Consider the following 11,198-nt stretch of genomic DNA (forward strand, 5'->3'; position numbering starts at 1 on the left):
AACTGAATCAGAATGCCTTGCCAAAGCTCAACTTCTCCACAGATGTATTTAACATAATCAATTTATCTTAAAACACGTTAGTGCAAGAGAAGCTTTGCATGTTTATTAAGCTATATAAACTGAGCACACCATCATCAAATGCTTCAGTCTACCTCCTATCTTCCAAATTTTGCCACAGGAAGTGTCTTCATTCCTGTACCTTCCTTTAGTAATGGGAACTAATATTTGAATTTAATTCATAATATTTATGGGCAATGCTTTCAGTATGAATCTGGGGATGGCACCTAAATGTAACTCTCTTGGATTTTCAAGAATTGGCCTAGATAAAGAGTCGATTCTAAGCACAGGTTCCGCCACAAACATGCATGCAGTTGCTGATTATGCTTCTTAGCTCTAACCTTCAGTGAAAGCACATGGGCGCACATTAAGGTTCCCAAAGAAGGCGGAGCAGGGGCACTGGTGGAGACCCCTAAGGGAAGGGCAAGACCCTGGGACCCCATATACAAGACCTTGCTAACTTCTGGTTCCATACCAAGGAATGCTACGCGAATGCAGATTAGATCCCCCGCTGTATTTGTAAGGACCGAGAAACACAGGAAGCTGCCTTATGCCGAGTCAAACCATCGGTCTCTATAGCATGGTACTGTTGACACTGAGTGGCAGTGACTGTCCAGCATTTCAAACAGGGACTAATCCTTGCTGTCAAGTCAGGTGACTAAGGAAAGTACTTGTGGGGCAGGAGCAGCCCTGGCCTCCTGGCCTGGACATTGTTATCACCTTTGCTCTCTGATCTGATCTGAGGTGCTGGTACTTTGTGGGAGGGGCTGCTCTTTGCTGAGTCTCAAGACAGCCAGAACCGCCAGTGATATTGGGAAGGAGATAAGGGCAACTCCATCAAGCCCCCTCCTGTGATGATTCCAATTGTCATTAAGTCAGCTATCCAAGGAAAGAAATTTAGAAGCAGCCCTGTCCTCTTGGCCTAGACACTGTCATCTGCTCTTCTCTCAGATCTGATTGGCCAAGGGTGGGGTGGGGGGCAGGGTGGAGGATTCCCCCCCCCAGGGAGGGCTTCTTTCCCTAGGTAGCTAAAAACTGTATACACAGAACTATATAAACACATTATAAGTACTATAACTTGATGCCTTCAGTTCATTTTTCTCCTCCTCCCTCCCCATCCTTTTTTCTCGTATGTCATGTCATTTTCGGTTGTAAACTGGAGGACAGAGGCTGTCTTACTACGGATTTTTATAAACTGCACTCTGAGCCTTTTTGGCTAAAGGACATGGTATAAATTACTGACATTAAGTAAACAAATACATATCCCAGCCCTACCTAGAGATGCTGGGATTGAACCTAGGACCTTTGGCATGCAAAGCATCCGCTCGACCACTCTTTTCACCCTGAATACAACAGGAAGGTTAATGACTGTTAAGCCTTAACTAATCTACCTTCAGGGACCTTGAGAATGTTTTCCAGAGCAAAAGGGGGTATGATGCATTTAAGAGATTAATGTTTCTAGAACACGACCCATCTAGAACACTTTACAAGTCCCTTCCAAGACCTGAAGTAGTGTAGTGGTTAAGGGGCTGAGCTATGGGCCAGGAAGTCTCCAGTACAAATCTTAGTTCAGCCAGGCATTTATTGGGCAAGTCCCAGGGAAGCCACTAAACTCTGCTTGCGTCTAACAATGGAATCAATAATACTTTAATACTTAGTATTATTGTCATGTCTCCATTGGTAAGGATGAGGCTGGGTTAAAAGAGTGTAAGATTTATTGTGAAATGCTTTTATCATGATATTTAAGCTCTTCAGTATTATACTGTTGTTATTAGTTGCAATTACATCGTCTCCATAGTCCATGTAGGCCAGAGTAGGGCCCAGGGTGTGGCCCTTCCAATGTTGCTGGGCTATAGCTCTCATCATCCCTGACAATTGGCCAGAGTCCAAAAATTTCTGGAAGGCCACAGGCACCCCACACCTGATGCAAGGTGACCAGAACCTCGCACCAAAAGAAATCAAAAGACACAACCCCATGTCACTAAACAAACTCTCCCACAACCCAGTTCCTAGTAGTGTTTAGTCTACCCTTCTCCCAGAATCAGAACTCTCTGCTACCACAAGTCCTGCCAGGATGATATCAGCAAAGTCAGATGAATATGAACTGAGACCATTCTGACGTGAAAAGCAACTCAGCCAATTGGCATCCCTTCCCCTCCACCTCATTCACACACCATAATTCTATTGGCTGCACTGAATCAGAGCTATGAAGTGGAGCTGGCTCACAGACGAAGTTCTTCTGGATAGAGCCATTTTGGGCTTGCCAAGTTTTCATCATAAATTCTATTGGATTCTGTCCATCAGTACCCGGAACACTGCTTAAAATTTGAGAATTGATTGGATGTGGTTTTTCACAAAGGGACACATTGGCAGGAAAGTGGAGGAGCACCATAGGGTCTCACTTCCAACAATGCAACACTGACAAAAATACACATCCATAATCATAGCTGTCTCTAAACCTCAGCAGGAAACTCCTTCCTTAAAGGATCTGATTCCACCACCACAGCTAGAATCACAAAGGGGGGGGGAAGTAATGCCTCAAACACAGGCTGAAATCAAAGATCCTGGCACAGAGAAAGCATTTGTGGTGCATATGAGACCCAGTGAGAGCAATCTTGCATACCCCCCTATCTCCCAACAGGTATAATCCACGCTAATCACATGCTTCCATCAAGGGGAAGGAGTTGCTCTCACAGCAAGGACTGAGCATTTATACATATGCACATACGATGGGTGCTTTAAATTAACCCAGAAGGTATTGTTGCCAGGCGATTAGAGCAAGGAGCAAGGATGTTTACATTCATTCTCTGGCTCAAGGAGGAAATCTAGTTCTAGGGTACACCTATACTACACATTTTAACTAGGCTCAAGCCTTTCCAATGTTAGGCTTCTCCGTAAAAGAATTCTAGACACTGTAGTTCTGTTGAGGGACTAAAAATCAAAAATAAAAACAAACATCTCCCCCCCACCCATTTTTAAAAGCAAGATTCTAGTCGTTATAGATTAGAAGATAGACTTTAAACTATGTGGACAGTGTCTGGTGAAAACTCTGGCCCCAAATGGGGGACTCAATAGAAAGGCAGCCTTAACATGAAACAAACTCTGGCATTTTGGGTTACCACTAAGGATGGCAGAATGAGGGCCAGTGTGCTGTAGCAGTTAAGAGTGTTGGACTAGAACCAGGGAGATGATGTTCAAATCCCCACTTATCCAAAGCACCCTGGATGACCTTGGCCCAGTCTCAGCCTTACCTACTTCACAGGGTTGTTGTGAGGGTAAAGTGGAGCATGGGACAATCCACATTCACTGCCCTGAGTTGCGTGGAGGAAAGGCAGGATAAAATGGCCTAAATGAATAGGTAAACAGATCTTAATTATGGATTTCAAACCATTGGGAACATCTTTTGTCTAACAGTGCTCCTGCACAGTTACATTTCATTTCAGTGAGGTTTGTGCAGGAGATCCAACAGGAGATCCACCCAACAGTCTAGGCCAGGGGTTCCCAAACATAGTCCGCAGGTGGTCCGTTCATTCAGGTGGTCCACGGCACATCCACATTTAATATTCATAATGATTTTTAATTGTATTCTTAATGCTTCTTTTATTTCTTATACTGTATTTTATTGTATTACAATTTGAATTCTATGGAATGCAAATTGGAATTCCAAAAAGCAATACAATGTAAGAAATAAAAACAGCAATAACAATACAATTAAAAATCATACAGCATCCAGTGTAGTGCATTACAATTACTACAGCAGGCAGAAAAACCGACGAAGTAGTCCACCAAGATCACGAGCAATGTTCAAGTGGAACTGCTGGTCTAGTCCTCATGTTAATAAGTGAGAGGGGATGGCTGCATTTTTCACCTGAGCTTCGTCTCAGCAGTATTTCCACTGGCCAGGGTGCGAGACTTGTGGATAGCTGTTATCCCAACCTCTACTAGAAAGAGTATATACAAAAATAAATAATATTCCAATTTCTTTAATTTTCATAATGCACATATAGTTTATAAATTTAGTACAAAGAAAAACTGAATACTGTGCTGCCTTCCTTAGTGTGTATATATCAAGTACAGGGCATAGAAGTAACTATTTCCCTATCCTTTAAGCAGAATCTCAGCTCCCAGCATTCCTTTGGGTTGTTGTTTTCTTTTTGTGGTGGTGATGGGGAACACAATGACAGTTAAAGCCACTTTACAAACTGATGAAGGCTTGTGATGGAGACATAACAAGAGCCTGCAAGATCAGACCAAACGCCCATCTAGTCCAGCATCCTATTTTGTCAGTAGCCAACCAGATGCCAACAGGAAGACCTCAAAGCAGAACGTGAACATACCAGGACCATAGTACAACAGTACTCTTCCCACTTGTGACTTCCAGCAACTGGTATTCAGAAGCACACTGCCTCTGACTGTTGAGGTGGAACATCTCCAGCTTGGGAACACAGGATACAGAAAGCTGCTGTACACTGAGTCAGACCATTGGTCCATCTAGCTGAGTATTGTCTACTGACAGAGGATCACCAGAGTTTCAGACCAGAGTCTTTTCCAACCCTACTTTAAAAAGCCAGGAATTGAAATTGGGACCTTCTGCACGCAAAACAGATGGCCTACCACTGAGCTACCGCCCTTCCTCAAATGCCTGGTAACGGGAGAGAAATTCATCACAGCCCTTTCCCAAATACACAGAACCGATCAGGTCATTATAGCTCCTTCTAATGCAAAATGTCTCAGTCTGTGAGGTGCAACCCCTAAATGGGGGTTGTCAGTCTTCAGATTTGCGCCAAAATCATTTCAGGACACCACATGCCAGAAAAAATCTGACAAGTATCCTTTGTGTCAAACAAAACAAAATGAAACAAATAACATTTAAGATGTATTCTGAAGCATCAGAAATCAGAAGCTGGTACAGACCTGGGCTACACATACAGAAGAATGTGGTGAGAATAAAGTGGTAAGAGTCCTGAGGTGACCGAAATGTACTGCACCAGTTCAGGCTGCAAACTGGGGTGTGCGTGTTAATGCTACCTTTTTCAAATTAATAAACAAATAAAATCCTAGCAAGTAGAAAATTTGCACAGAAAGGAGCTGGGGGGGCTAGATTATTTTTCCCTGATGAGCTAGATTATTTTTTTTAATGTGGAAAAAGGATTCTGGACTTCAGTTCCCTGCCCCTACAGAATGAGATGGTATAGTCTGGTATATCATCACATGATTCTTCCACCTCATTAGGTTGTTTGTGTAGACCAGGCCATGGCGAGAATGCTAAAAGTGATAGATAATCAAGTCAAACCAAGTATCCATCTACTCCTGTACTGTGGATACAGCTCTCTAGAAGCTCAGGAAAGTGTTTCTTTCAGATCTGCTGCCTGAGGATGGCATAGTTAGAACCTGGAGCTTTTTTATTTGAAAGGCATGTGCTCTTCTACAGGCATGTGCTGGTCAGATTTAGTGGAAATACGGAGTGACCAGGCAACATGGGCCTAACTCAGATCAGGTCTGCGAGTGTTCTTTAATCAGGTATCCTGGATTTTGCAACAAATCTGAATAAATCAGCCATCCCCCATCCTGGGCCCCCAGAGATGTTGCAGACTACAACTTCCATCAGCCCCAGCATGCATGGCCAGTGGGCAGGGGTAATGTAGTCCAAACATCTGGAGGGCTGCAGGTTGGGGAAGGCTGAAATAAATGATGAAAAAAAATGTTTATATGGGCTGTAATATTCCCCCATACTTTGAACATTTTGGTCAGTGAAGCAGTGGTAAAGATGAAGTATATGGAAATATTTCTAGGTGGTTCTCATAAGGATTAGAAGCCCCTTTTCCCCATTATTTTTCTGAACCTGGGATTCTCAGGATTCCAAATACTGGACAGCATAGGAATATAGGAAGCTGTCATATAGTGATCCAAACTATTTGTACATCTATCCCAGGATTGCCAACTCTGACTGGCAGTGACCCTCCAGTGTCTCAGGCAGAGAGTCTTTTGCACTGCCTGATCCTTTTGCTAGAGTCTGACCCTGGGATCTACTGCACATATCCTTTACCACTGCACTGGAGTCCCTCTCCAAGAGCAGATTCTGTGACAGTGCGGCAGAACCCTCAGGTGTGTTAAATATAAGCAAGTCTCCATTTAGGAAAGAAAAGAGGAAGAACACTAGCTTTGATGCTGAGATGGAAGAACTCAAAAGACTGGTCCTCTGGGTGCTCAGAAATCTGACGGTGGACCTTTAAGAATTCCAAGGGTTTCTAGCCAAGTGTTTCTCTAGCCTCACCTTGATGAGAGGCAAGGGAAGTGAATACTACTTTGGGCATGCTCTGCTCTTCTTGCACACTGGTCTTCTCCGGCCTAGTGCATGATCAGAGAATCTACCCGTCACTAATTCAAGGGATTTTGAGCTAACTCCTTTTGCATCTGACCTGGGGTGTGTGTAGTGCCCCCTATTGGACAATGCCATGAAGTGCAGATTGCTTCCATGCCCTCTTCTTTTTAAGACAGACTTGCTTAGGAGCATCATTCCCCCAAACCCCTGTATATGAGGCAGGGCAGGTTCTACTAAGCTTCCGTGAATCTCCAGCTCAAAATCTCATTAGCAGGAATATATACTGACACACACCCCTCCCCAACCAGTGCAGCAGCTGAACAGATCACATTTTTACCTCTCCCTCTTTCTCTTTCTGTAAATCTATGTACCCCTTAGTGGATACAGTAGTAACATAACTCCCATGCACCCTTCATGTCCATGTGGCATGACTATTGTGGTGACTGGGGGCCTACATGAGATAAGCGACTTTCCCAAGGTCATAGAGGAAGTGTGTGGCAAAACAAGAATCTTTATTGTCTATATTCTGGTTTATAAGCCCCATCCTAGCCTTTGTGCTTCATATTGTGGAAGCATATATTCACCTGATACTTCATGCTTCCCTCCACCTTACCCCCCTTCCCTAAAAAATAAGAAGGCAGGGGAAACGCTACCAAAGTCTGCATAATGAGACTATCAAAATGAGGCAGATGGATGGAGAAGCAGAGCGGGGGGGGGGCTAGATCTTTTCCCTTTGCTCTATTTCAAGGCATTCCTTGCCTGGACCCTTCTCCTTGGTTCACACTTCTTCCATGGGGGAAAAGAGACCAGGGCTGTGCTCTTCCAACACCATTAGAAACATACTCTCAGATTCACTTAATGGGAATTAGCTACCCCCCTAACACCATTTAGCAATCTAGCGATTACCATATTCAGGGTAATTTAAAAATGAAAAGGGAAGGGGGGGTTGCCCTCCCTCGCTTTATAGGCCAAGTGGGGATTCTAATTTGTGCTGGTATTCTGGATATAGAGCCAGTGTGATGGCAATCATTCTCGGAGCATAACATATGAGCTATGGGTTCAGCCTCCAGAATCTGTTCTTGGAGTGCCAGATCTGGAACACAAAACCAATAACAAATAAGAGAGAGTGTCTCTGAGGGCATGCAGAGTATGTTTCCTTACTATTAAGTAAATATAGTAAATCCCAAACATCTAATACTAGGGTTTCCACATAAGAAGCTGTGGTTTTCAGGCAGGCTTTGAGGGCTGGCACCTTGTATTTAATTTGGAATAACTATGAACTGGCAGTTATTCCAAATCAGATAGTGAGAGGTGCGAACACAATCTCTTGTATGTGTCTGGCGCTGGAGACCATGAAAACAGCATCCCCCCCACCCAATTCCAGCCTGCCAGGCTCCTGGCTCCCCCTCCCCCTTCCCCAGCTGCTATCCCTGGGGAATCTCAGTCCATCTGCCTCCCGCACTTCTCTTTTCTCCTTTCCCTCCGGCAACCTCCATAGGACCCAGGGAGGGTCACTCCGCGGGCAAAAACAGGCAGCCGGGAAGGCAGCCTCAGTCAGCTTGGCCTGGAAGTCGCCGCATCCCTTCTTTGCCCGCAGCAATCTCTGGCTCTAAGCAAAGCGGGCACCAAAGAGTGGTGGGGTGTGTGTGTTGAAGAGCCGAGGGAGAAACCCACTCGGAGGCACCGGTGGTGCACATCGATCCTTCATCCACACTCCATCCTTCGATTTCGGCGGCGCCCCTCTCCTGTCCCTGCAGCCATCCAAGCAGGTAGCGGGAGAAGGAGCTGCTCCGTCAGATCAACTTGTAGGGCAAAATACAACACCCGCGCCTTTTTCCTCCTACGCCTTGATCCTTGAAGGGGGACGCAAACGGAACCACTAAATATTGGAGGGGGGAGAGGGGGGGACGGAGAATGCTGAACCCCTCCGGCGTGCTAAGCAGAGATCAGAGCTAGCATCAGGTTAAATGCTGGAGACTAGAGAGAGAGAGAGGAGAGAGAGCAGGGAAAAGCATCCTCTCGTCGTCTCATCATCCGGACTGGACATCCCTGCTCTTCCGCGCCATCATCGCTTCTCCATCCATCTGACCAGATCTCCCCTCCCCCACCAGTTACATCTCAGGGCGGCCCGAGCCTCTCCCCCTCCCCGCCCGCTATCATTTCTCTCCTCTCCTAACCTCTCTCTCTCTCTCCCCTCCCCCATCATCCAGATTTTGCGCCCAGCAGTGAGCTTCTCGGTCCCCCTCCCCCCACCTTACCTCTGCCTGGTGTCTTCTCCTGGCCGCCCCGTCTCTCCTTTCAGCCGACGAGCCAGCGGCTGCAGCGGCAACAAAAGCGCCTGCTGCTGCTCCTCTTTCTCTCCCGCTCCGTCAGCCGGGCAGGCCGGTCCCCATCTGGCTAATCACCACGTTCCCCGGACACAAGCGGCAGCGGCGGCAGCAGCAGCAGGTCGGAGAAGGAGGCGCATCCTCCCCGGCCAAGGCGCGGCGCGCACAAGCAGAGCTGAACGGAGCCGGCGGCGGGGAGAGATGGAGGAGGGAGGTGGGTCCTCGCTGTGCCAGCCGCGGGTAGGCCTTGCCCGCCCTCACTGCAATTCCAAGTACGGATCGGTTCCTCTCTGTCCGATGCTCCAGCTCTGCCGGTCTCTCCTCCACCACCACCACCTCCCCTCCGGCCGGTGTCACTCCGGGGACAGACACGCCCTGAGCTAGGGGGACTTGGAACTGCCTCGGGCAGAGCTGAGCGCCAGCCTCTTAAAGGAGAAGCGCCCTTGTTTGGACGCATCCTTGCCCTAATGTTATAAAGAAAAGGATGGTCGCTGTCAACAACATTTATATTGCGCGTTTAGAGTGTTCCACAGCAGTCCCATATATTATCTGAATAAGCCCTACAACAGCCCTGCAAGTAGGTCAGTATTATTATTCCCATATGGAAGAAAGGGGTTCATTTGACAATGCTGGCCCCATACACCCAATAAGGGGGCAAGGGAGTGGACAAGGACTGTGAGAATGAATATCCACAGCATGCATGTAACATACATGGCTTCCCACGTACACATGCAAAATCCTGAGGGCTGTCCTTTACTCATCACAGACCTTTAAATGGATGGTGTGGCTGTGACCAAGTGCTGGAGTTGCCATTTCAGGACCTCAAGAAGCAAGTATAATTATTTCACTATTATTACCAGGGGTGTGGACACTGTTTTAGTCAGAGGGCCCCATTCCCTTCTGGGCAAACTTCTGGTGGTCACTTGTCAGTGGAGGGCAGAGTCAGATGGGAGAGTGGCCAAGGGAAGAGATGTAAATTTATCCTTTGTACAGTAGGCTAGTTTCTACACACACCCACACATCCCTTTCTCTCCTCTATCCAGACTAGCAAGAGGCATTATCACTGTTCAAGGACTCATTCCAACCAGGCAAAAACACTCACGCAGGGGCAGTGAGGGGCCAGGGTCCTGAAACCCAGATAGAAAGTTTTGGGGAGGCAGGAGCCAACTACCCATGGCTTACAGTGGAAATGGAACAATAGTTCAGTAGCACTTTAAAGGCTATCAAATTTATAATTGCATATGCTTCCATGGATTATCAAGAATGATGCATTTAGTGAAGTGGACCCTAGCCCAAGACAGCTTATGCCATAATAAATTTGTTAGTCTTGAAGATGCTAGTTCTGTTCTTTTTGTTGTTTTCCTAAAATTGCACTATGATCTATTTTATAGGGTGGTTGTGAGGATAAAAAGACTATAAAAACACTTTGGCCAACCTAAAATGCTATTACAAAAAGTAGGCTGGTGTGCAGAGCCTATATATAGTATAGGAGCATGGATTGCACCCTGCCTGCACACCCCACTCAGGCAAGCCTGTCCCAGTACACAGCTTCACATTGGATTTGCTGAGGACCTACATGCAAGATCCACTGTCCATAGACCTGAATATCCTGGTTGTGTCCCATATTCTTTTTGTTTGGTTTTTAGATTGGGCTTTTTTAATAATTCCAATTGTGCCCCCTCCCCCAGTTCAAAATTGGGGACAGGCAGGCTGGAGATTTTTTTATTTTGATTATTCCTTATTTATCAGTATTGCATTAATATCCATTCCACCTTTCATGGCATTCATGGGTCTTCTTTTTCCCATGTTATCCTCACAACAACCCCATGAGGTAGGGTAGGCTGAGATACAGTGACTGGCCCAAATTCACACAGTGAGTTTCATGGCTGATTTTAACCCTGGTCTTCTAGGTTCTAGTCCACTTAATACCCTCTACTTTATTCCACATTCTGGAAAAAATATTTCTAAAACTTTTTTCTTCAGAATGTGGAATGTGGAGGGATATTAATAAGTTAATAAGCTGGGGAAGCGTAATAATGTTTTCCCACAGGTCTGAAAATTTGTGGAATCCCTTGTTAACAGCCCTGTTTGTCACTTTTAAGACTAACCAATCCAGGCTGCAATCCTGTACATACTTATCAGGGAGCAATCCGCATGGAATTCAATGAGGCTTGCTTCTGGGTAATGTTCAGTTACTGTGGCCTGAATCCATATCAGAAATTGTGACAGCAGGGACCCCTTCTCAACCAAGGTAAGACACTTAGGTGCCAAGTAGGGTTGCCAGGTCCATGGCCTGAGACTGATCCTTGTATCTTTAGGAGAAGAGAAAGTCAGCCAAGTGCAAGTGTTCTTGCAACTCTGTAATGGGAAAAACCACAAGGTGGAATTCTCCCTCCCCCCTGCACAACTTTTAAAGATACAGAAGACCTCTTGGAGGCCGGGCCTGCCCAGTATTTAAGTGTCCACTGTTTCTTTGCAAAGGAGGAGGATAA

At 46.0% G+C, this 11,198-nt stretch overlaps 1 protein-coding gene across 1 annotated transcript in view; it reads right to left on the minus strand.

Annotated features, from left to right (window-relative positions):
• Positions 1–9,037, minus strand: part of MAP3K12 (mitogen-activated protein kinase kinase kinase 12) — a 126,205-nt gene extending 117,168 nt beyond the window's left edge. Inside the window, exon 1 of the mRNA XM_061621723.1 lies at positions 8,638–9,037. The gene's annotated coding sequence lies outside the window, so the exon portion shown is untranslated. The remainder of the gene's footprint in view (positions 1–8,637) is intronic.
• Between the last annotated feature and the right edge of the window lie 2,161 nt (positions 9,038–11,198).

The sequence above is a fragment of the Rhineura floridana genome, chromosome 3, assembly GCF_030035675.1.
Source record: "Rhineura floridana isolate rRhiFlo1 chromosome 3, rRhiFlo1.hap2, whole genome shotgun sequence".
Taxonomy (NCBI): Eukaryota; Metazoa; Chordata; class Lepidosauria; order Squamata; family Rhineuridae; genus Rhineura; species Rhineura floridana.